This window comes from Miscanthus floridulus, chromosome 9 (assembly GCF_019320115.1).
Source record: "Miscanthus floridulus cultivar M001 chromosome 9, ASM1932011v1, whole genome shotgun sequence".
NCBI classification, from domain to species: Eukaryota; Viridiplantae; Streptophyta; class Magnoliopsida; order Poales; family Poaceae; genus Miscanthus; species Miscanthus floridulus.
Genome location: NC_089588.1, coordinates 139373123 through 139399912, shown reverse-complemented (window position 1 = coordinate 139399912; position 26790 = coordinate 139373123). Strand labels below are relative to the sequence as shown.

Genomic DNA, 26790 nt, shown 5'->3' with positions numbered 1-26790 from the left:
CTTCGAAGAAGTTCATAGGAGTGAGTGCGCATGTGTGTATTGTGAGTGTATATGTTGTACTGTGTAATTCGCAAAAAAAAAAAAAAATCAAAGTTTGAGATGTTTTTATCTCAATGGCATAACAAGGGCTGTCGTAAAATCAGACCAGAAATTGATTGAAATTCCTATATTCATTTTTAGATACCATCGTAGCATCGATGTGCTTCTTCTGCTGGTTCACCTCTTCATGCATAGGTGCACTCTCATCAGCTGTCTTAGCTGATTTTTGCACGTGCGTAATATACTCTTCCTTCTAGGACCAACATTCACATCCAGTGTCATCCCATTGAAATAAGAACACAAAATCAAAAACTTTAATAAAAATCATCACAAAAAATGGCTAAAACTATGAAAAACGGGGCTAGAAACACTCACATTGGGATCCGGACACTTGTAGAAGATGCGGCCATGGTTGGGATCCTCCTTATTCTCTCTGGCAATCTTCTGCTTACACTTACCGCACAAAATAAGAGGGAGTTCCGGCCTCAGTGCTCATGAACCCGATGTGAGGCCGAGAACCCGGAAGGAGTCACCATCTATTCTATACTCATTTTGATCAACTATTATAAATTTCTCCATTTCTTTAATCATGAAATGAGCTATACTAGCAAGGAAAGGTGGATACTCATTTTGATCAACTACTATAAGCCTTCTTCTTCTACATATGCAAACTATCCATTGAGTTTGAACTCAAATGACGTATAAATAAAAAATCCACCATTATTCCCAATCTAAAAAACCTCAAATTCTCTATTTCAAAACCATGAAATGAGGTACACACTACTATATACTACACACACACACACACACACACACACACACACACTAGCCATGGATACTCATTTTGATAAACTACTATAAGCTTTTTCTTCTTCCAAATATGCAAACTATCTAGTGAGTTTGAGCTCAAATGACGTATAAATCAAAAAAATCTACCATTATTCCCAATCTAAAAAAACCATAAATTTCTCTGTTTCCCAATCCGGTCGGGTGAACAAGGGGGAGGGGAGGGGCGCCCGCCGGGGAAGAAGAAGGGGGAGGGGAGGGGCACCGGCGGGGGAGAAGAAGGGGGAGGGGAGGGCCGCCGCCACCACCACGCCCCGCCGCCAGCCACCACCACCACCACCGCAGCCACTGGCTAGATGCGGGAGAGGGAGGGCCGAATCCGGCCGTGTGAAGATGGGGAAGGGGAGGGGCACCAGCCGGGGAAGAAGAAGGGGGAGGGGAGGGGCGCCCGTCGGGGAAGAAGAAGGGGGAGGGGAGGGGCACCGACGGGGGAGAAGAAGGGGGAGGGGAGGGCCGCCGCCACGACCACGCCCCGCCGCTGGCCACCACCACCACCACCACCGCATCCACCGGCCGGATCTGGGAGAGGGAGGGCCGGATCCGGCCGGGTGAAGAAGGGGGAGGGGAGGGGCACCCGCCAGGGAAGAAGAAGGGGGAGGGGAGGGGCGCCGGCGAGGGAGAAGAAGGGGGAGGGGAGGGCCGACGCTACCACCATGCCCCGCCGCTGGCCACCACCACCACCATCGCAGCCACCGGCCGGATCCGGGAGAGGGAGGGCCGGATCCGGCCGGGTGAAGATGGGGGAGGGGAGGGGCCGCCGCCCATCGGGGAAGAAGAAGGGGGAGGGGCGGGACATCGGCGGGGGAGGAGGGGCCCTGGGGCTGGGTGAAGGGGGAGGGGAGGAGCGGCCGCCCGCCAGGGAAGAAGAAGGCGGTGGGGCGGGCGTGCGTGCGTAGCTACGGCGGCGGCGCAGCGTGTGCGTGCGTGCGTGCGTGGGGAGAGCCAAGCAGGCGAGTCCGCAAGTGCGTGTGTGCGAGGGTGTTTGGGGGTGGTGGCCGGCGCGTTAGGGTTAGGACTTCTTTGTTTTTTTATTTATCCTATGCATGCATATATTGTTTTTTTATGTGCGTTTTTAAAGAACCGACAGAATAAATTGCATTTTTCTGTGAGTGCTGATTTTTCCGTGTGTGTATTGTCACATACAGAAAAATAATACAATTATTCTGTGGGTTTTCGTATTTTTCTGTCAGGATATTTTGAAACCGACAGAATAATCGTATTTTTTCTGTGCGTACCGAAGAAACTCACAGAAAAATTCGTCACCCACAGGGCAATTCGAGTTTCCAGTAGTGTTCGGATATGGATACAGTATCGGATGTTAAATACCTAGACTCGGATACGGACAGATCTAAACTCCTCTAAACAGATTCGGTGTCGAATACGGTTGAAAAATATCTGTACCATTTTCACTCCTAAATATATCCTTCAGAGAAATGTATATTTTGCTATATATGAATATCTATGGATACGTACAATATGTTGAGATATGTAGTTTTCAATTTATCGTGTATCCAGAAAAATCGGAATGCTTATAATTTGGAAGCAAAGGGGTATTACATCACATAAGTTTTCATATATTACGATACATCATATCAATGTTGTTTACTCCTCTTCCTTCTACAATCTACAACATATAACATACACTACGATCCGATAAGACCACTCTAAACCAAACTGTAAATGAATAAATAAATGTGTATATGCAGCTCTTTTCGGAATAATACCAAACCAATTTCGCCCAAGGAATGAATGAACGAAACTTGGAGTTGGAGGCTTGGAGCTGCATTTGCATCATGCATGGGCATCAATCGCTACGAACAAAGAGAACGGGGAAAGCTAGTCTTGGTTGAACTATGCGTGCAGGGTGCTAGTTGTATTAAGCAGGGTCCATTTGGAAGTGTTAGTTCCTAGTTAGTAAAAAAAAATTAGCTCGAAGTAGCCCGGGCGCATCTAAATGAAAGGATTAACAGGTGAGCTAACTAGCTAACTAATCTCAGCTATTTTGTACTAATTTTTAAAGTAATTAGTAACTACCCCTAACTTATTCAAACAGACCCTAATTTAAGCTATGGGTCTGCTCCTTCCTGCCCTTTCTAAGTGTCGTTAGTTCACTTATCTAGGAGTCAAACTATTCAACTTTGACCTAGTATATACAAGAGATTATTAATATTTACAGTGCATACCAAATAGTTTTATAGCACACTTATTTGATATACAAATGTTACTAATATTTCCTATAAATCAAGTTAAATTTAACAATGTTTGACTTACATAGAAATCAAAGCCATACTTAAAAAAGAACAGAGGCAGTAAGACGTTTTTTTTTTGAGAAACCAATAAGACGCAATTGAAAGGTGTTACCAAAGGCACCTGCTGATCTCAACGCACGTACGGGGTCCGCTGCTAATTTTATACACTCAAACAGCAGGAAGCCCACTTGTTTGGATCATCAAACAGGGCAGGTACATGTACTCGGCCCAAATAGCCAGGTTCCTTCGTCTTCGTTCTAACCTTCGTCCTTGTTATTGTGCACTAGGCATATAGTGGTACTCGATTGGCGACCCATGGCGGGACGGCGACAAGTGTTGGGCGTATACGTACGTGTCGGCCTCGTACAGCCAGCACCTGAAGACTGGAGAGCTAGCAGCAGGAACCTGAATACCTGATCTGACCGCCCTAGCTACTAGCAGCACGTAGTAGCAAATCCCAAACGGTGCACGCCTCTACTAGCAATCTAGCTATCTAGAAGCTTCCAATATAGGGGTAGAGCAGCTTGTTTCGTCTCTTCTTCAGTAGCTTCACCGATCTTTGTCCAATTGTACGGCGTGTCGTCTCAGCACCATGCCGCGAGAGAGACGTGCGTGTCTTCTCACATTAGTCACGACATGTGCCACAGCGATGCATGTATGGGCCATGATGAGACCTTATCTGTTGCATCCGTATAGGCTGCCGAGTGATGAGCATGTATATATCGTGATCGACAGCGAGAGTATACATACATTGTTCTCCGAATTTCAGAAAGGATAAACAATAAACTACAGGACCTTCTGCAAATCAATGACCTGGGCCCTAACAACAAGCAAGCGGTTCAGGTGTCTATCATCTGCCTCCAATAGCAGGACCTTAGCAAAATTACCCACTGCACTCCGAAATAGGAAATTTTAACGTTACCAAAGACATGGGGGCTTTCCAAAACAAGATTGTCCCCATCATAAGCGTGACCAAACTTAACTAGAGCTCGCCACAAGTGAGTTGGCTGGATGTCACTAAAAGCCACATTCTTCTTAAGATGCAGGAAATCTCTAATGACTCCTCTGATAGCCCCAAAGTGAAGAACGTTACCGGCCAGCTGGTTGATGATGACGATGGCAAGATCCTCTCATTGATTGCCGGCGGCCTGATCGGCACAACTGCTCGGACCATGAACACCGGGTTGGCAATCTCGATCTTCATATGCTGCATGCCGTGCAGGACGAAATGAGTTGGGTCCACACGCTAGAAAGCCGCCTTAATTTTTTCCTATTCATTCACGAGGATGCATGGCTTACTTTGGCTTCAATCCGTCTGGATTTGCTGCGTCAAACTTTGGATTAATTTTCAAGCAACATCCATAGAGCGGTTCATGATTTGCTTTTATTTGCAGGTTCTAGCTGAAACCACGCATAAATACAATACGACCAATGCCTGTTTTGTCCGTAGTTAGACAGCAGAGAACAGAAGCGCTCCAGTTCGAAAGCATCTACCGCGTCCCGTCCCGTTGTAATAGAAGCGCGACCGCCGCGTCCGTGTAACAGGACCATTACCCCGCCGTGCCGTAACAGATACGAGCGCGCCCGCCGTACACACCTCACCCTGTCTGTGGGTGTGCGTCGCGGCGGCGGCTACCGGCATCAGGTGCCCGCATGGCTACCTAGGGCGGCGCCCTAGCAGGAGCAACAAGCGGCTACAGTGGACCGCTGTCCGACAGCCACCGGGTCCATTGCAACATGTGCTCCCCCAGATCTACTTTTCAAATATTTAGTTGAAACACTTGCAACATACAACTGAAAACAGATGAAACACTTGAGACATATGCTCGAAACATGCGTGTATAGCCATATAGCAACATAATATGCAACATCGAGATATACTTCTGCAACATCTAGATGAAATACTTGCAACATACATATGAAACACCTAAAACACTTGAAACATGCGCTTGAAACATGCATGTTATGCGACATCCAAATATTTTTCTGCAACATCCAGATGAAAAACTTGAAACATATACTTGCAACATGCGTATATTGTCATTGCAACATATGCAATGCAACACCCTAGATCTACTTTTTCAACATCCAGACGAACACACTTAAAACGTAGGTCAGAAACGTCTAAAACATGTGAAACACTGCGTCGCCGGCAGCCACGGCCTACCTGGTGGGGAACTAAGCTCGGTCAGGGGGACGTCGAGAGCAACGCCCCAGCATAGACCTAGGCGCATGCGCACACGCAGGCTTTGCCTTCTTGCCAACGGGCGAGGTGGATGGTGGCGCAGGCCTCCCCTGCCTCCCCTTCCATGTCGAGTGAGGTGGATGGTGGCACGACGCGAGACAGTGGCGTGGCGCGGGATGGTGGTATAGAGCAAAAAACGGCGGATAGAGATGGGGAGAAAGGAGCCGAGCATAGATGGAGCGGAAGACTTCAGAAGCGTGTGCGGGATGGCAGAGGAAGGGAGAGCAGGGCGGGGGGGGGGGGGGGGGGGGGGGGGGGGGGGGGGAATGTTCTCGAGCGGACGGAAAGGCCCACCAACCTGCCGCGTTGTTTCGTGGCCGGGCCGATATATTTTGTGCTGCGGTTGGAGGAAGTGTCCGTCCTTCTTGACGTAGGTAATCAGCATTACCGAGCGAAGAAACATCATGTACCAAGCTGACATATATGCGACAACAGCACAGTAATTATCTACTTATAGGCCTTTTCCAGACAGACAGTAACGCAACTAGTAATTGGGTAAGAGAACAAAATATACAACTAGCAAGAGCCCCGCGGCAATTGCCGCGGTCTAGGCAGAGGTATCTGATATTTTTGGTTTTTTCGTCCTCTAAAACATAATATGCATCAATTATCTGTGGCTTGTGTAGGCAAGGGCAGGAGAAGTTAAATTTTTTGAGATATGTTCTTTGTACCAGTAAAAGTACCATGTACAATTGTATATGCTGTAATGGAATAGAGACAACACATGTAGTACTGGAAGGTATGCTGTATCAGGGAACCTGATACAACAGAAGGTGGTTGTTTATGTACAAAGAGTACGCAAAGGCTGGAAGGTTACTGGAAAACTAAGCAAAGAGAAAACACATTTCATAGTCATCTACAGGTAGAGCAATGGAGCAGTGCTTCTGATCTATGAATCCTCCAATCTGTAAGGCTTACGTTTTGTATGGGCTTCTCCAGTCGGTGCAACATTTATTTATTGGCTGTGACAAATCGGATAAAAAAACAGAGTGACTGCATTAGTAACCATGCAATGGTTAAAAAGCAGAGAGCAATGAACATAGGCAGTATGGAATAATAAGTGATATTGATTAGCAAATAGCAGACACAAAAGATCAAAGAAACTGTGATATAATAGAGGATCAAAGAAACTGTGATATAATAGGGGATGCCTAACACATTAGTAACACAACACAGTTTGATAAGATATTGTTAAGCTAAAAAGTAAGAAAAAGTGATCACGTGTGGCTGGATTACCTTGATCATCTTTACTGTAAGATATTACTGCTGTGGAAAATCAGCAAAAATCTCCGAAATTGGTGTTTAGAAGCCAGCAACATATATCTAAAAAAATTATACAACCGTTAGTGGACCTGAAGCGGAAAAATTGGAGATGTCATTAGCGAAATATGTATGTCACGAAGTAAATGGCTTCTCAAGATCATAACCCGACACTACAATTCATATATAAAGTAGGGCCGTGTTGGGAGAGCCCGTATGGAATATGGGTCAACTCCACCTTGAAGAAGTCCAATAGAATTTAGTGTATTAGCTTGAGAAAAGTCAAAGGCCGCGGCGAAAAGTCAGAGGCCAAGGAGCTATGAAGATTTGTCAGAGGCCATGATGAAAAGACGAAGGCCGAGGCGATTTGTACATAAGTCAGAGGCCGCGATGAAAAAGTTGGAGGTCGGAGCACTTTGAAGAAAAGTCAGAGGTCGCGATGAAAAAGGCAGAGGTCGGAGCACAGTTAAGAAAAGTTAGAGGCCGCGATGAAAGAATCGGAGGTTGGAGCGCTTTGAAAAAAGTCAGAGGCCACGATGAAAAAGTCAGAGGCCGAACCACTATGAAAAAGTAGAAGGCCACGATGAGGAGTCGGAGGCCGAGACACCACGAAGGTCAGTCAGAGGCCATGATGAAAAGTTAGAGGTCGAGGCACTATGAAGATCAGTCAGAAGCTATGGTGAAAAATCGGAGGTGCAGGCACTACGAAGATCAATCGGAGGTTGGGGTGGGAAGAATCATGGGCTGAAGGCCCGGGCTCGGCAACGGCCCATCAACAAAGGAGGTAGCAAAATAAAAGGACTCGAATGCCCCGGAGGCGCGAGCACAGTATACTGGAACATGCCTTGGTTGCCCTAGGGGTGTTTCTGTACTCGACAAATATTGTAACCGTACCCTATAAAAGGGGAAATCAACCACCCCGTCAGAGGATGGCGTGTAATTCAAAACCCTAACTATTGCCTCGGTAACTATGTGAACTCCATGTTTGTATCCATGCCTCCACTAGTCGAAGGCCTTCACCGCAAAGCGGAGCCTTCGACCGCCAATGTCGAGCTGCAACGAGCTCACCCCTCTCACTCTCACTCTCTCTGTCGGGATCCCTAATTCCCAACATTGGCGCCCACCGTGGTCGGCATGAATAATTTTTTCGAGAGTGAAGCACTACTACAAAAAGCATTTCTAGGGGCGGCTGGTAACCCTTTGTAGGGGCGGTTTGCCCAGCCGCCCCTACGCAAGGGTCTCTACAAATCATGCATTTGTAGGGGCGGCTGGTGTTTCCAGCCGCCCCTACAAATCGATTTCTAGGGGCGGCTCGTATTACCAGCCGCCCCTACAAATCGATTTGTAGGGGCAGCTGTAGTACCAGCCGCCCCTACAAACAGGTATTTGTAGGGGCGGTTCAATCTAGAACCGCCCCTACAGTACGTTTTCCCGCAAAAAAAAAAAATCAAATTTACAATTCAAAATCGCGTTGCCGAACGTCCCACGACCAACGTTCCGAACCGCGTTCGCGTTGCCGAACGCCCCGCGACCAACATTCCGAACCGCGTTCGCATTGCCGAACACCCCGCGACCAACGTTCCGAACCGCGTTCGCGTTGCCGAACGCCCCGTGACCAGCGTTCGCGTTGCCGAACACCCCGCGACCGCGACTACAAGCATAAGGGTATTCTATAAACTACAATTACAAGTCCAATTCACAAGAATATGTACAATCCATCATTAAATATACAAATTCCATACACAGGAGTTTGGAACGAGCTCCTGTAAGTTCTTCATCCTGTCAGAGATCTTCTCCCTTCGGAGCTGCGAGATACATGACCACATTCAGAACTTAGTTTTTGTATGGATCGGCTATTAAGTATGCTACTAATCCATTCACATTAGTTTTCAGTCAAGATGCCACTGGTAGAAAGGCCAATCAAGTGAACTCCAATAATAATAGTAAGACTGCATTCAAAAAACAAATTACACTAGCTGGCAAGCTAGCTAAGAAAAAACAAAAGACTATATTCAGAAAACAAATTACACCTAGCTGGCTAACTAGCTAAGAAAAAACAATCATTAGTTTTTTCAGTCATGATCAATAGAACAATCAGAACATGTAAACGGGCATATAGTAACCGGAAACTCATAAATAAGCCACCAGTGTCGCAAGATCCATTCCCCCTTGTATTCTGCCATGTTTCAAGACACACAATCACAAAGAATGACCGCAAGTTAGATACCAAATGGCATTGACTACAACAAATTACACTAGAAAACATACTCTGAATGTAATAAAAACTAAATTTGCGGTGCAATCTCAGCCGAAAGATGGTGATTTTTGTTGCAATAATCACAGTGATTCAGGAAATGGGAATTTGCATCATAGATTGCACATAAAAAATACAACAACCAACAAATAACTATTTAGACTTTAGAGAACTACTGCTAACTTACAAGATACTATAAAACTGGCAAAAGTTTACAGTAAAAATGAAATGTTAAAGAGAGATCAGATGGTTGTGCATGATGTGATCATCACAATGAATGCAGATATCTCCTATGTTATGATATCATCACTTCTCCCATTAAAATTAGTCTTATACAACTCTAATAAACCTCAAAAACAGACGTGATCAAAATATTAGAGCAGAAGGGGGAGGGGAGGGCCGCCGCCACCACCGCGCCCCGCCGTCGGCCACCACCACCGCCACCGCAGCCACCGGCCGGATCCGAGAGAGGGAGGGCCGGATCCGGCCGGGTGAAGAAGGGGGAGGGGAGGGGCACCCGCCGGGGAAGAAGAAGGGGGAGGGGAGGGGCGCCGGTGGGGAGAAGAAGGGGGAGGGGAGGGCCGCTGCCACCACCACGCCCCACCGCCGGCCACCACCACGCCCCGCCGCCGGCCACCACCACCACCACCGCAGCCACTGGCCGGATCCGGGAGAGGGATGGCTGGATCCGACCGAGTGAAGAAGGGGGAGGGGAGGGGCACCTGCTGGGGAAGAAGAAGGGGGAGGGGAGGGGCGCCCGCTGGGGAAGAAGAAGGGGGAGGGGAGGGGCGCCGGCGGGGGAGAAGAAGGGGGAGGGGAGGGCCGCCACCACCACCATGCCCCGCCGCCGGCCACCACCACCACCACTGCAGCCACCGGCCAGATGCGGGAGCTGGAGGGCCAAATCCGGCCGTGTGAAGATGGGGAAGGGGAGGTGCACCCGCCGGGGAAGAAGAAGGGGGAGGGGCGGGGCGCCCGCCAGGGAAGAAGAAGGGGAGGGGAGGGGCACCGGTGGGGGAGAAGAAGGGGGAGGGGAGGGCCGCCTCCACGACCACGCCCCGCCGGCGGCCACCACCACCACCACCGCATCCATCGGCCGGATTCGGGAGAGGGAGGGCCAGATCCGGCCAGGTGAACAAGGGGGAGGGGAGGGGCACCCGCCGGGGAAGAAGAAGGGGGAGGGGAGGGGCGCCGGCGGGGGATAAGAAGGGGGAGGGGAGGGCCGCTGCCACCACCACGCCCCGCCGCCGGCCACCACCACCACCACCGCAGCCACCGGCCGAATCCGGGAGAGGGAGGGCTGGATCCGACCGAGTGAAGAAGGGGGAGGGGAGGGGCACTTGCTGGGGAAGAAGAAGGGGGAGGGGAGGGGCGCCCGCCGGGGAAGAAGAAGGGGGAGGGGAGGGGCACCGGCGGGGGAGAAGAAGGGGGAGGGGAGGGCCGCCGCCACCACCACGCCCCGCCGCCAGCCACCACCACCACCACCACCGCAGCCACCGGCCAGATGCGGGAGCGGGAGGGCCAAATCCGGCCGTGTGAAGATGGGGAAGGGGAGGGGCACCCGCCGGGGAAGAAGAAGGGGGAGGGGAGGGGCGCCCGCCGGGGAAGAAGAAGGGGGAGGGGAGGGGCGCCGACGGGGGAGAAGAAGGGGGAGGGGAGGGCCACCGCCACGACCACGCCCCGCCGCCGGCCACCACCACCACCACCGCATCCACCGGCCGGATCCGGGAGAGGGAGGGCCGGATCCAGCCGGGTGAAGAAAGGGGAGGGGAGGGGCACCCGCCAGGGAAGAAGAAGGGGGAGGGGAGGGGCACCGGCGAGGGAGAAGAAGGGGGAGGGGAGGGCCACCGCTACCACCACGCCCCGCCGCTGGCCACCACCACCACCATCGCAGCCACCGGCCGGATCCGGGAGAGGGAGGGCCGGATCCGGCCGGGTGAAGATGGGGGAGGGGAGGGGCCGCCGCCCATCGGGGAAGAAGAAGGGGGAGGGGCGGGACGCCGGCGGGGGAGGAGGGGCGCTGGTGCCGGGTGAAGGGGGAGGGGAGGAGCGGCCACCCGCCAGGGAAGAAGAAGGCGGTGGGGCGGGCGTGCGTGCGTAGCTGCGGCGGCGGCGCAGCGTGTGCGTGCGTGCGTGGGGAGAGCCAAGCAGGCGAGTCCGCAAGTGCGTGTGTGCGAGGGTGTTTGGGGGTGGCGGCCGGCGCGTTAGGGTTAGGACTTCTTTGTTTTTTTATTTATCCTATGCATGCATATATTGTTTTTTTGTGTGCGTTTTTAAAGAACCGACAGAATAAATTGCATTTTTCTGTGAGTGCTGATTTTTCCGTGTGTGTATTGTCACACACAGAAAAATAATACAATTATTCTGTGGGTTTTCGTATTTTTCTGTCAGGATATTTTGAAACCGACAGAATAATCATATTTTTTCTGTGCGTACCGAAGAAACGCACAGAAAAATTCGTCACCCACAGGGCAATTCGAGTTTCCAGTAGTGTTCGGATATGGATACAGTATCGGATGTTAAATACCTAGACTCGGATACGGACAGATCTAAACTCCTCTAAACAGATTCGGTGTCGAATACGGTTGGAAAATATCTGTACCATTTTCACTCCTAAATATATCCTTCAGAGAAATGTATATTTTGCTATATATGAATATCTATGGATACGTACAATATGTTGATATATGTAGTTTTCAATTTATCGTGTATCCAGAAAAATCGGAATGCTTATAATTTGGAAGCAAAGGGGTATTACATCACATAAGTTTTCATATATTACGATACATCATATCTTCAATGTTGTTTACTCCTCTTCCTTCTACAATCTACAACATATAACATACACTACGATCCGATAAGACCACTCTAAACCAAACTGTAAATGAATAAATAAATGTGTATATGCAGCTCTTTTCGGAATAATACCAAACCAATTTCGCCCAAGGAATGAATGAACGAAACTTGGAGTTGGAGGCTTGGAGCTGCATTTGCATCATGCATGGGCATCAATCGCTACGAACAAAGAGAACGGGGAAAGCTAGTCTTGGTTGAACTATGCGTGCAGGGTGCTAGTTGTATTAAGCAGGGTCCATTTGGAAGTGTTAGTTCCTAGTTAGTAAAAAAAAATTAGCTCGAAGTAGCCCGGGCGCATCTAAATGAAAGGATTAACAGGTGAGCTAACTAGCTAACTAATCTCAGCTAATTTGTACTAATTTTTAAAGTAATTAGTAACTACCCCTAACTTATTCAAACAGACCCTAATTTAAGCTATGGGTCTGCTCCTTCCTGCCCTTTCTAAGTGTCGTTAGTTCCACTTATCTAGGAGTCAAACTATTCAACTTTGACCTAGTATATACAAGAGATTATTAATATTTACAGTGCGTACCAAATAGTTTTATAGCACACTTATTTGATATACAAATGTTACTAATATTTCCTATAAATCAAGTTAAATTTAACAATGTTTGACTTACATAGAAATCAAAGCCATACTTAAAAAAGAACAGAGGCAGTAAGACGTTTTTTTTTTGAGAAACCAATAAGACGCAATTGAAAGGTGTTACCAAAGGCACCTGCTGATCTCAACGCACGTACGGGGTCCGCTGCTAATTTTATACACTCAAACAGCAGGAAGCCCACTTGTTTGGATCATCAAACAGGGCAGGTACATGTACTCGGCCCAAATAGGCAGGTTCCTTCGTCTTCGTTCTAACCTTCGTCCTTGTTATTGTGCACTAGGCATATAGTGGTACTCGATTGGCGACCCATGGCGGGACGGCGACAAGTGTTGGGCGTATACGTACGTGTCGGCCTCGTACAGCCAGCACCTGAAGACTGGAGAGCTAGCAGCAGGAACCTGAATACCTGATCTGACCGCCCTAGCTACTAGCAGCACGTAGTAGCAAATCCCAAACGGTGCACGCCTCTACTAGCAATCTAGCTATCTAGAAGCTTCCAATATAGGGGTAGAGCAGCTTGTTTCGTCTCTTCTTCAGTAGCTTCACCGATCTTTGTCCAATTGTACGGCGTGTCGTCTCAGCACCATGCCGCGAGAGAGACGTGCGTGTCTTCTCACATTAGTCACGACATGTGCCACAGCGATGCATGTATGGGCCATGATGAGACCTTATCTGTTGCATCCGTATAGGCTGCCGAGTGATGAGCATGTATATATCGTGATCGACAGCGAGAGTATACATACATTGTTCTCCGAATTTCAGAAAGGATAAACAATAAACTACAGGACCTTCTGCAAATCAATGACCTGGGCCCTAACAACAAGCAAGCGGTTCAGGTGTCTATCATCTGCCTCCAATAGCAGGACCTTAGCAAAATTACCCACTGCACTCCGAAATAGGAAATTTTAACGTTACCAAAGACATGGGGGCTTTCCAAAACAAGATTGTCCCCATCATAAGCGTGACCAAACTTAACTAGAGCTCGCCACAAGTGAGTTGGCTGGATGTCACTAAAAGCCACATTCTTCTTAAGATGCAGGAAATCTCTAATGACTCCTCTGATAGCCCCAAAGTGAAGAACGTTACAGGCCAGCTGGTTGATGATGACGATGGCAAGATCCTCTCATTGATTGCCGGCGGCCTGATCGGCACAACTGCTCGGACCATGAACACCGGGTTGGCAATCTCGATCTTCATATGCTGCATGCCGTGCAGGACGAAATGAGTTGGGTCCACACGCTAGAAAGCCGCCTTAATTTTTTCCTATTCATTCACGAGGATGCATGGCTTACTTTGGCTTCAATCCGTCTGGATTTGCTGCGTCAAACTTTGGATTAATTTTCAAGCAACATCCATAGAGCGGTTCATGATTTGCTTTTATTTGCAGGTTCTAGCTGAAACCACGCATAAATACAATACGACCAATGCCTGTTTTGTCCGTAGTTAGACAGCAGAGAACAGAAGCGCTCCAGTTCGAAAGCATCTACCGCGTCCCGTCCCGTTGTAATAGAAGCGCGACCGCCGCGTCCGTGTAACAGGACCATTACCCCGCCGTGCCGTAACAGATACGAGCGCGCCCGCCGTACACACCTCACCCTGTCTGTGGGTGCGCGTCGCGGCGGCGGCTACCGGCATCAGGTGCCCGCATGGCTACCTAGGGCGGCGGCTACCGGCATCAGGTGCCCGCATGGCTACCGACATCTAGATGAAATACTTGCAACATACATATGAAACACCTAAAACACTTGAAACATGCGCTTGAAACATGCATGTTATGCGACATCCAAATATTTTTCTGCAACATTCAGATGAAAAACTTGAAACATATACTTGCAACATGCATATATTGTCATTGCAACATATGCAATGCAACACCCTAGATCTACTTTTTCAACATCCAGACGAACACACTTAAAACGTAGGTCAGAAACGTCTAAAACATGTGAAACACTGCGTCGCCGGCAGCCACGGCCTACCTAGTGGGGAACTAAGCTCGGTCAGGGGGACGTCGAGAGCAACGCCCCAGCATAGACCTAGGCGCATGCGCACACGCTGGCTTTGCCTTCTTGCCAACGGGCGAGGTGGATGGTGGCGCAGGCCTCCCCTGCCTCCCCTTCCATGTCGAGTGAGGTGGATGGTGGCACGACGCGAGACAGTGGCGTGGCGCGGGATGGTGGTATAGAGCAAAAAACGGCGGATAGAGATGGGGAGAAAGGAGCCGAGCATAGATGGAGCGGAAGACTTCAGAAGCGTGTGCGGGATGGCAGAGGAAGGGAGAGCAGGGCGGGGAGGGGGGGGGGGGGAATGTTCTCGAGCGGACGGAAAGGCCCACCAACCTGCCGCGTTGTTTCGTGGCCGGGCCGATATATTTTGTGCTGCGGTTGGAGGAAGTGTCCGTCCTTCTTGACGTAGGTAATCAGCATTACCGAGCGAAGAAACATCATGTACCAAGCTGACATATATGCGACAACAGCACAGTAATTATCTACTTATAGGCCTTTTCCAGACAGACAGTAACGCAACTAGTAATTGGGTAAGAGAACAAAATATACAACTAGCAAGAGCCCCGCGGCAATTGCCGCGGTCTAGGCAGAGGTATCTGATATTTTTGGTTTTTTCGTCCTCTAAAACATAATATGCATCAATTATCTGTGGCTTGTGTAGGCAAGGGCAGGAGAAGTTAAATTTTTTGAGATATGTTCTTTGTACCAGTAAAAGTACCATGTACAATTGTATATGCTGTAATGGAATAGAGACAACACATGTAGTACTGGAAGGTATGCTGTATCAGGGAACCTGATACAACAGAAGGTGGTTGTTTATGTACAAAGAGTACGCAAAGGCTGGAAGGTTACTGGAAAACTAAGCAAAGAGAAAACACATTTCATAGTCATCTACAGGTAGAGCAATGGAGCAGTGCTTCTGATCTATGAATCCTCCAATCTGTAAGGCTTACGTTTTGTATGGGCTTCTCCAGTCGGTGCAACATTTATTTATTGGCTGTGACAAATCGGATAAAAAAACAGAGTGACTGCATTAGTAACCATGCAATGGTTAAAAAGCAGAGAGCAATGAACATAGGCAGTATGGAATAATAAGTGATATTGATTAGCAAATAGCAGACACAAAAGATCAAAGAAACTGTGATATAATAGAGGATCAAAGAAACTGTGATATAATAGGGGATGCCTAACACATTAGTAACACAACACAGTTTGATAAGATATTGTTAAGCTAAAAAGTAAGAAAAAGTGATCACGTGTGGCTGGATTACCTTGATCATCTTTACTGTAAGATATTACTGCTGTGGAAAATCAGCAAAAATCTCCGAAATTGGTGTTTAGAAGCCAGCAACATATATCTAAAAAAATTATACAACCGTTAGTGGACCTGAAGCGGAAAAATTGGAGATGTCATTAGCGAAATATGTATGTCACGAAGTAAATGGCTTCTCAAGATCATAACCCGACACTACAATTCATATATAAAGTAGGGCCGTGTTGGGAGAGCCCGTATGGAATATGGGTCAACTCCACCTTGAAGAAGTCCAATAGAATTTAGTGTATTAGCTTGAGAAAAGTCAAAGGCCGCGGCGAAAAGTCAGAGGCCAAGGAGCTATGAAGATTTGTCAGAGGCCATGATGAAAAGACGAAGGCCGAGGCGATTTGTACATAAGTCAGAGGCCGCGATGAAAAAGTTGGAGGTCGGAGCACTTTGAAGAAAAGTCAGAGGTCGCGATGAAAAAGGCAGAGGTCGGAGCACAGTTAAGAAAAGTTAGAGGCCGCGATGAAAGAATCGGAGGTTGGAGCGCTTTGAAAAAAGTCAGAGGCCACGATGAAAAAGTCAGAGGCCGAACCACTATGAAAAAGTAGAAGGCCACGATGAGGAGTCGGAGGCCGAGACACCACGAAGGTCAGTCAGAGGCCATGATGAAAAGTTAGAGGTCGAGGCACTATGAAGATCAGTCAGAAGCTATGGTGAAAAATCGGAGGTGCAGGCACTACGAAGATCAATCGGAGGTTGGGGTGGGAAGAATCATGGGCTGAAGGCCCGGGCTCGGCAACGGCCCATCAACAAAGGAGGTAGCAAAATAAAAGGACTCGATTGCCCCGAAGGCGCGAGCACAGTATACTGGAACATGCCTTGGTTGCCCTAGGGGTGTTTCTGTACTCGACAAATATTGTAACCGTACCCTATAAAAGGGGAAATCAACCACCCCGTCAGAGGATGGCGTGTAATTCAAAACCCTAACTATTGCCTCGGTAACTATGTGAACTCCATGTTTGTATCCATGCCTCCACTAGTCGAAGGCCTTCACCGCAAAGCGGAGCCTTCGACCGCCAATGTCGAGCTGCAACGAGCTCACCCCTCTCACTCTCACTCTCTCTGTCGGGATCCCTAATTCCCAACATTGGCGCCCACCGTGGTCGGCATGAATAATTTTTTCGAGAGTGAAGCACTACTACAAAAAGCATTTCTAGGGGCGGCTGGTAACCCTTTGTAGGGGCGGTTTGCCCAGCCGCCCCTACGCAAGGGTCTCTACAAATCATGCATTTGTAGGGGCGGTTCCCAGGCCGCCCCTACAAATCAATTTGTAGGGGCGGCTGGTGTTTCCAGCCGCCCCTACAAATCGATTTCTAGGGGCGGCTCGTATTACCAGCTGCCCCTACAAATCGATTTGTAGGGGCAGCTGTAGTACCAGCCGCCCCTACAAACAGGTATTTGTAGGGGCGGTTCAATCTAGAACCGCCCCTACAGTACGTTTTCCCGCCCAAAAAAAAAATCAAATTTACAATTCAAAATCGCGTTGCCGAACGTCCCACGACCAACGTTCCGAACCGCGTTCGCGTTGCCGAACGCCCCGCGACCAACATTCCGAACCGCGTTCGCATTGCCGAACACCCCGCGACCAACGTTCCGAACCGCGTTCGTGTTGCCAAACGCCCCGTGACCAGCGTTCGCGTTGCCGAACACCCCGCGACCGCGACTACAAGCATAAGAGTATTCTATAAACTACAATTACAAGTCCAATTCACAAGAATATATACAATCCATCATTAAATATACAAATTCCATACACATTGTTATCAACGTCCTAGAGCTAGCCTTTCAGTCTCACGTAGGTGTTGGTACTGAGGATTTGTACCTAACTCAGACTCTCGGTCATGGTAGGCGCCTCTAACGTGTACAATCTGGTCCAATATGAAGTTGCAAAGGTCGCCGACGAGCTCTAAGAGTTGGTCATCCTTGTATGGGTCTCTTTTCATTCCTTTCTCTTCTCTCCACTACAAGAAAACAAGTTTTGGTTTAGTATTTCATACCATTTACGAAGTTTTTATACTACGGGTGAAGAGGTTCAAACTTACCCTTAAGGGGTGTCTCCTGTAGGCACCGGTGTTACCCATTATAGAACATATATAGTATCCACAATGTACACTCCTAGGCTTCTGCTTGGGGCACTGTGTGTTTTGCATATGAAAATGTTAAGTAATGCTTTTGACAGCCATGTAACGGAGTACTGAAGAAGTAAGTTACACTTACCGCACATAGTGTTTTTATAGCCAGCTTTTCCTTCCTTGCTGGATCATGCCTTCCATGATGATTAGTGACATAGAACCTAAATGCCCTGCTCGAATTATTTTAGCAAATACAACTTGTTAGTATCCAAAAGTGAGCGTTACAAGTATGTATACAAACATATAAGCTAATGGGGATTGTCGATATGTATACGTCTTGAGAATCGATATGAAGTCTTTGTATGTCACCGTGTCCTTATCTAATGAATCAAAGACCCATGCCATGCTCCTCCCGACATCGACGGCTATACAAATCCAGTGGTTGCTGCATGGATTTAATCATAGAATTAGATAAGCCCTTTTGCATCGAATAAAATATATCGAACAAAGCTTTAAGTATAGAGTTGAGCTTACTCGAAGTTGTATGGTAGGCATATAGTAGAGTGGTGTTGGAGATTTTTGAAAGCCAAGGAAATGTATGCCGCAACCTTCAGGGACTCTTCCCTTAGCTTCGCACTACGGATGCGCTCTTTCTCCCAAAGAGTCTTTGCAGCTGCTAGCTCTTTGGCATCCAGTGTCCACCGTTTAGGGTAATTAAAATTTGTTTGGGCTATTGCTTGAGGGTCTACATACCTGGCTTTCACACTTGGCATTTGTTTGACAATGTGCACTTGCATTCTACAAATCACGGCGTGGCTCAGTTACAACAAAATTCAAAGATTACATTCATATCATATCGGGACGACAAGGACTTATAGGCACCATGTGCGAATTAGATTCATCTCCATTTCTCCCAGGTGAAAGCATGTGTGCATGTCATTGAAGTCAAAGACAATTTTCCTAGCTGGGCTTCCAAATGTGCCGGTGGGAAAGCATGCTTGTATGATATCTATGCTCGTTGGGAGAACACACAAGTACCAATTATGGAACCTTCTCATTCCAAGTGGTAGGCGCTGGATGTCCCAGTTTGGTAGGAAGGGCTTGCCTCTTTCATATGTTTTCGGGCAATCCTTTGACCATTTGATGGCATCAACATTTGGATACTGCTTTGCAATTTGGTGGAGTTTGCTAGTGACGGCCTCCTCAGAACCCCATGATAAGTCTTTTTTAACTTGGTTCTCAGGCTTGAACTGGTCATGGGAATACCACTTGGACACCGATGAGACGTCTTTGATCGGAACATAAACTGGCCTTATGTTGATTGGAATCTTCTTTTGAAGCTCCCATTCAGGCACGTCCTCATCTTCTTGTGCATCACCTTCTTCCGCAGGCACTCGTTGTTCATGTATCGGTTGTGCTTGTTGAGAAGACTGTGGCATCTCATGATGCACTTGCTCGGTATGAGCTGGAGAAGGTTGTGGCATCTCATCAGGCACATGCTCGATAGGAGGTAGGGAAGAATGTGGCATCTCAGGAATGTGGGGGTCACGAGACGGTGAAAATATCTCCCCGACCTCAACAAATCGCTCCAAATTTGGGAGAGGGAGAGGCAGTGAAGAAGCAGTCAATATAATGTCCCGTTTGTGCCAGAGGATGAACTACCCCATAACGTATCCGAGTAACACCAGCCCCTCGGGAGTTGCGTAGTCTATCCTCCACTGCATGAACTCGGGCTTCACTGTATGCACCTCGACCCTAGTGTAGTCCGGCGGTATCTTATTATTGTGGTGTAAGCCACCGGGAGGATGTGCCACACCTGTTGCCACCTCCATCACAGTGTTCTACCGGCAGCTGAGAAACACCAAGGTGCAACTAGTTGGTTCCCGCATGAGATCGACTAGGGTTGTGGCTGCAGTGGAACCTTGGCTGCTAGGAACTTTTGGAGGGCTGCCAACTAATGCCAGTTCTCCCAGCGGCGTCACTAATATCCGTGGCTCCGTAGACAGTCCTTGCTCCTCCAGCGCCTTTGCAACTAGAGCCTTCACTTGGAGCTCAAGACTAGTCTCCCGGTCTCGGCCATGTTTCTTGTACATGTGCCTGTCCTCTTCGAATCCTTGCTTCCAGGTCATCCTTTTCCCTAGCCCCCTGGTGCGGCCTGTGTGCTCCTTGTTTCCCAAGCCAAGGCTAAGCTCGTCCCTCTCTCTGGAAGGATTGAATGAGCCTGTCTCTTTGTCTTCAGCATATTTCAGTATCCTTGATACTGTCTCTTGGGTCTCCGACTTATCAAACTTAAGATTATTGCCGGATGGTTCTGTACTCCTCGCATATATCCAGTTCCTTGAGCGTACCTTCAAGTTCGTCACATCGATATTCCCAGCAGTTGTGGCCTCTTCATCCATCTTCCTAAACTGCTCTTCCTTGGCATAGTAGCCACCAGGGCCTAGATGATGGTGGTGTTTGTTCCTCTTCGCCAGCTCGGTGTTACGAGCACTGAGCTCCAATGCCTTCGGTGAAGTCTTCTGAGCCACGAGCTCCTCCCATTGACTAAGAGTTATTTTGCCGAACTCGTTGAAGGGAGTTAACCCCTTTTGGATATACTTCGTGTTGAGCTCCGACCTCCAACGTCGGAATGACTCTCCCATCATCCTGATAGCATTTTTTTTACCAATTCATGCTTACCCTTCGGAAATCTAAAATTGACCTTCATCTGCCTATCCCATAGTGCATTCTTTATGTTCTCTGGTACCTCTTTCCAGCTAGGGATTGCTGGGTTCAATTTATCTCTTACTAGGGCCCCGATCACATTACGGAATCGTCCTCTTAATTCCTTCGGCTCAAGGATGTCCTCTGCTGGCCCGACCTCCGTTATCACATAGCAAGCCTTATCTGGATATAGATTTCCTTTTCTATCCCCTCGTTTCCTCTTAGGCTTGTTAGTCGTGGTTGTGTCTTGAGTTTGTGGAGCAGAGGCATCGTGATCCGTCTCTATGGCTGTTGCCTCTGCTCTCCTTTCCTCTACTCTGTCTTGTCCAGCGAGATGTCGCGGATGTCGACGTCGTCTTTTCTGAGTTTTAGGAGGGACCTGTATATAGGATAGGTCAAAGTGTTAGCAGAGGTAACACAGCCAAAGCTTTAGCAAAATTTACAAGCTAAGGCTTCTTCCCTACCTCCTCGTTCGGGTCAAAATCCTTATCCAAATCTTCCTCCGTTGGCCTCCTTCTTGCTTCAGGTGGGAAAGGATCCTCGAGACTTTCATATCCCTCTTCTGAGTCATCATCATCATCATCATCCTCTTCTCTTCACCTTCAGCAGCCTCTCCTTCGGGGCCTTCCTCCTCGTCACACTCCTCCTGAGTAAGCATCACTTCTAGATCCTTTTCTACCTCGTTATCGAACTGTTCCTAAGTAAGCTGGTCCTCTAGTGCTTGGTCCTCAAGGGTTGGCTGCTCATCATGCTCGGGGCATCGAGCTGCACTGTTTGTTCTCCACGACATTATTTCGCGCTTTGTTCTAAAAGATGCAAGAAAGTGTGCTTTAGGTACACGAGAAGGTATAAGAAATAAAAAGGGCTATAAGCCAAAGTAGTACTATAAAACAACAATATATCAAAAAAACTAGTAGTAGCAGTAGTAGAGGCCTCAGAAACATGTCAATCATCATCTGATCTTGAACTTGGAGCATCAAAGCATCATAACAGAGAAGAGAGGAGAAGGTAATGTAGGGGCGGCTGCTAATGATGCCAAGTTCCTCACAAGTTCTTGATCATCAGCTCATATTCCATATAATGTATGGACTTGGACAATTTCATCATCGGCAAAACAAAGAAGAGGAGAGGAGAGGAGAGGGGAGATTTGGCAAAAAAAAAAACCAACAGCTGCTTAGCAAACATAGTGCAGCAGCTGATGGCAAAAGACAGGACAACAAGTCCTGGGCGAGTCCTGGGAGATTTGGCAAAAAAAGCAACAGCAGCCACTTAGGAGTAGCAAGTAGTAAGATGAGTAGTAGGAGTAGTAGGAGTAGTAAGAGGAGGAGTAGTAGGAGTAGTAAGAGCAGTGGAGTAGTAGTAAGAGTAGTAGTGTAAGAGTAGTGAAGTAGTAGTAAGAGTAAGAGTATAAAGTAGTAGCAAGGACAACTTAAGTATTAGTTAAGTAGTAGTATAGAGTAGCAGCAGCAGTTAAGTAGTACATAGTAGTAGTAGTATAGAGCAGTGGCAGTAGTTATATAGTAGTAATAGTATAGAAAAGTAGAGAGTAGTAGAGATAGTAGAGTAGAGTAGAGGAGTAGTAGTAAAAGTAGTAGAGTAGAGTAGTAGTAGTAGTAGTAAAAAAGCAACAGCAACCACTTAGGAGTAGGAGTAGAGCAGTAGTAGTAGTATAGAGAGTAGTACGAGTAAGAGTAGTGAAGTAGTAGTATAGAGTAGCAGCAGCAGTTAAGTAGTATATAGTAGCAGCAACAGTTAGTATAGGAGTAGGAGTAGAGCAGTAGTAGTAGTATAGAGTAGCAGCGGCTGTTAGTATAGGAGTAGGAGTAGAGCAGTAGTAGTAGTATAGAGAGTAGCAGTAATATAGAGTAGCAGTAGCAGTTAGTATAGTAGTAGGAGTAGAGCAGTAGTAGTAGTATAGAGAGTAGTACGAGTAAGAGTAGTGAAGTAGTAGTAAGAGTAAGAGTAATAGTACAGACTAGTAGGAAGGATAGCTTAAGTAGTAGTTAAGTATTAGTAGCAGTAGTACTAAGGATTTGACGACCACTGCTAGTAAGCATCAAGACAGTGACAACCACTGCTAGTAAGCATCAAGACAGTGACAACAACTGGCATGTGCTAAAAGTAGTAAGCATCAAGACAGTTACAGAGTGGCATGTGCTAAAAGTAGTAAGCATCAAGACAGTTGAAAGTATGCAGTGTAAGTGCCATGGAGCAGCTTCTATGTCAAACATGATAGGTTAATCTATGTCAAACATGATAAGTACTTGTGTTGTTTCTAGAGCATCAAGACAGTTACAGAGTGGCATGTGCTAAAAGTACTCAGATGTAAAGTGTTCAGACAAACAGACACAGACGTATAAAAGCAAGTACGATAGGTTAATCTAAAAAAGCTATATAAAAGATGCCATCTCAGATGTTTAGTGAGATGAAGAATGATTAGAAAAGAGGAAAAACAAAACAGACGGTAAACTTACAAACTAGCTACTCCCTTCCGGTATACTAGTATTTTCTAAGGCGTGCAACAGTTTCAAGAAAAAAAATATACTCTGCCTATTGAACCACATATATGCTAAAAACCACATATAATTTCTCTGTTTATTAATTTATAATAGTTTTTACAGAATAAATTTTTTTAGCTAATCACATGTCTTCTCTATATCATCTATCTATCTCATCTCCTCATATCTTGGTTTTTATCTAAGAAACTATTTCCTCATCTATCTTCTTTAGTTGCAGTGACACATCATCTTTTCCTTAGTTTAGATCCTGATTATTGAACATATAACTAGTTTCATCTTTCATGGTTGGGAGTTCCCTTAGAAATCGGACTGGAGGTAATTCATCATAGGCTCCAAAATATAAAGGAATCTCTATGAATGAGCTATTAGATTGGTTATTATAGACAGCGGTATCTTCTAGCCACTAGTTAGCTTTATTACTAACCATTTCTCTAATTACTAAGAGAGAAATTTTATTATGTTATTATAAAGTATTGGTTTAAAGTTTATACCAATAATGAAAACATTTGTTTAGATGTAGTCGAATATTTTGTTAGCAAATGTTACTACTAAATATCAGTACAAATTTAACCATCTTATCCATCTCATAATCAATCATCACGTGCTGACAGTACAATCACGCGGTTCCTCCTCTAGAAAAAATATCCCTATTATCATGACGCAAGCGAAGACGTCACGAGCCGCTCGTGCTCACCCAACACAATCCTGCAAACTCTTAATTTCTAATCCTGCAAACACAAGCATACTAATTTTTGAAACTGCCACTCTTAATTTCTAATCCTGCAAACACAAGCATACTAATTTTTGAAACTGCCACTCTTAATTTCTAATCCTGCAAACACAAGCATATCATGTTCAATTTCATTCCCTTCAGTTCTGGACTTACGACAAATCTCATACTAATTGAAGCAAACACAAGCATACTAATCTTACGACAAGTCTGAAGGCGAAGGCATAGAATTGCATAAGCAATATAATTAAGAAGAGCAATAGAATTGCGAGGATTCTTCAGCCTCGGTTCAAGATGGGGATGGACAACAAAGAAAGGGAGAGGAGGAACATACATGTGTCGTCGATGCGCGGGGGCAGGGGGCCGGGACGGGGCGCCAGGAGCATGCGTCGTCGGCGTGTGGGGGCAGGACGCCTTGGGCCGGGCGCCTGGGGCTGGCTGCGGGACTGGCGGCGTGGCCGGCGGTGGAAACCCTAGGCGCGTAGGGACGGGCGCCGGGGGCTGGGCGCTTGGGGCCGGTTGCGGGCGCGGGACCGGCGGCGTGGCCGGCGGCGAAAACCCTAGGCGCGCATGGGCGGGCGCCCCCGGGCCAGGTGCGGGACGTCGGGGGCCGGGCGCTTGGGGCCGGGTGCGGGCGCGGGACCGGCGGCGTGGCCGGCGGCAGAAACCCTAGCCGCGCAGGGGCGGGCGCCAGGGGCTGGGTGCAGGACGCCGAGGGCTGGGCGCCTGGGGCCGGGTGCGGGCGCGGGACCGGCGGCGTGGCCGGCGGCAGAAACCCTTGGCGCGCAGGCAGCCTGACGGCGTCGTCGGTGGAAGAAGACAGCGCCTAGACGACATCACTCCCGTGCGCCGTCCTATTAATACTCCCTCATATTTCTAGGGGCGGTTCCTGATCCAGCCGCCCCTAGAAATGCATTTGTATGGGCGGTTCCTGATCCAGCCGCCCCTTCTATATTTTTTATATCATAAAAACACAAAGTAATATAAAAAATTGTATATATGCACAAATATAATATTTTGTATTATTCTATATATGAATAAATATATATATAAACAATTGTAGTCAAAATAATATAGAAAACAAAAATTAAAAATTTGAATTTTAAAACTTCGACTACATACAAAAATGTAGTCTCACACACATGCATAAAATGTAGTCTCACACACATGCATAAAATGTAGTCTCACACACATACAAAAATATGTAGTCTTACACACGTACATAAATATATAGTCTCGCACGCATGCATAAATGAAGTCTTACAAACATACACTTACACAAATACTCCACGTTCAACAACTAGCTAGCCCGCTGTAACGACTTTCCCCTTGACACCTTTTCGTTCCCATGGCATTATGTCTTTGGGGAGGTTCTTTTTGACAACACTGATCTTCTTAGGAAAGTCTGTGAATAGCGACATCTCATCGTAGTTATTGTAAGCTTCAACATCATCCACACCATCAACTCCAATAATGTGTTGTTTCCCGGAGGCAACCACGTGCTTTGTCTTCTTCTTCGAGGGGAGGTTACTTTGTGGGTCAGACATATAAAAAACTTATGCGACACGTGAAGCGAGCACCCAAGGGTCATCTTGGTATCCTAGATTCTCGAGGTCCAGGACTCTCAATCCGATCTCGTTCAGTTGGTGTTGTTTGATCCAGCAACATCGAAACAGGGCCACCGTTATATTCCTTCCATAGTTAAGTTCCCATATCTCTTTAATAATGCCAAAGTATTGGATCTTTCACCCTAATCCATCGAGAGCCTCTATTCGAACACCGCTGTTTTGGTTCACATATTTACTATCCTTTGCGTGGGTATAGTACGTATACCCATTGATGTCATAAGCATTCCAAGATGTCACTTGTCTTGATGGCCCTCCGCCAACCTGCTGATGGTAATAGAGTCTATAGTTTCTTCAGGCGGTATGTTTTGGTCCTTCAACCATGTAGTTAGTCATTGCTTGTGCTGTTTCATGACCCAATCATCCGAACGGCCATTTCTCTCCGCCATAATGATAGCCAAGTGTTCATCAATATACGGTTGCATCAGTTGTGTACTCTGCAAGACACTGTAATGCGCCCGACTCACCTCTTTGTAATCATGGTCGATGAACACTTTTCTACCACTAGTGCCCTTCCTAGCCAGCCTACCCTTGTGACGAGAATCGGGTTTACCAATCCCTTTCTGTACTTTTAGGTACTCTTGACAGCACTCGACGACTTCTTCAGTACTATAACCCTCTATCATGGAGCCCTCTGGGTATGCTTGATTATGCACGTATCGACTTAAAACCGACATGAACCGCTCATAGGACCACATTTCATGCAAGTAGCAAGGGCCAAGCGCCTGTATCTGATGAACCATGTGAATCATGAGATGTGGCATTATATCAAAAAAGCAGGAGGTAAACACATCTCCAGTTGGTTTTGTGTCTCCACCACAAATTCATGTAGGTCACTCAGCTCTTCCTTGCCAATCGTCTTCTGTGAGATCTTCGAAAAGAAGTAGCACATGCGGGTGATGGCCATTTTCAAGAACTCTGGCTTTATAGCCCTGATTGCAATAGGTAGAAACACTATCAGCATCACATGGCAATCGTGAGCCTTGAAGTGTGTTATTGACAAGTCCTTCATCGACACTAGCTTCTTCACATTTGCTGAAAACCCAGTAGGGACATTGATCCCCCTCAGGAAAGTGCATATAGCTCTCTTCTCGTCTGGTGTTAGGTTGAAGCACGCCGTGGGCAGAGTGTATTTTCCATTGGCCTCAGGTACCGAGTGAAGCTGTGGCATCATGTTTAGCTGCACCATGTCTTTCCGTGCTTTCAGACCATCCTTTGACTTGCCTGTGTCCATCAAGGTAGCAATGAGACTCTCAAAGACATTCTTCTGCACGTGCATAGCATCAATGGCATAGGGGACCTCCAAGTCTGGCCAATAAGGCAGATACTGAAAGAAGATCAATTGTTTCTTGAAAGGTACGCCTTCGACAGGAGGTGTGCTTCTATCTCTGTTCGTCCCATCCAGATTCTTCTTTCCATAAACGACGCGTATGTTTTTCACCATTCTGTACACATGTTCTCCG

General features: G+C 47.3%; 2 non-coding genes and 1 pseudogene across 2 annotated transcripts; all 3 read right to left on the bottom strand.

Moving 5' to 3' along the window:
* Positions 1-8738: 8738 nt before the first annotated feature.
* On the bottom strand, positions 8739-8878 carry LOC136484630 (small nucleolar RNA F1/F2/snoR5a). Its single transcript, XR_010766134.1, has one exon. It is a non-coding gene; the product is annotated as a small nucleolar RNA F1/F2/snoR5a (small nucleolar RNA).
* Positions 8879-8936: 58 nt separating this feature from the next.
* LOC136484545 (small nucleolar RNA Z196/R39/R59 family) lies at positions 8937-9018 on the bottom strand. Its single transcript, XR_010766061.1, has one exon. It is a non-coding gene; the product is annotated as a small nucleolar RNA Z196/R39/R59 family (small nucleolar RNA).
* A 111-nt stretch (positions 9019-9129) lies between these two features.
* LOC136484543 (small nucleolar RNA Z195/SNORD33/SNORD32 family) lies at positions 9130-9210 on the bottom strand (annotated as a pseudogene).
* Between the last annotated feature and the right edge of the window lie 17580 nt (positions 9211-26790).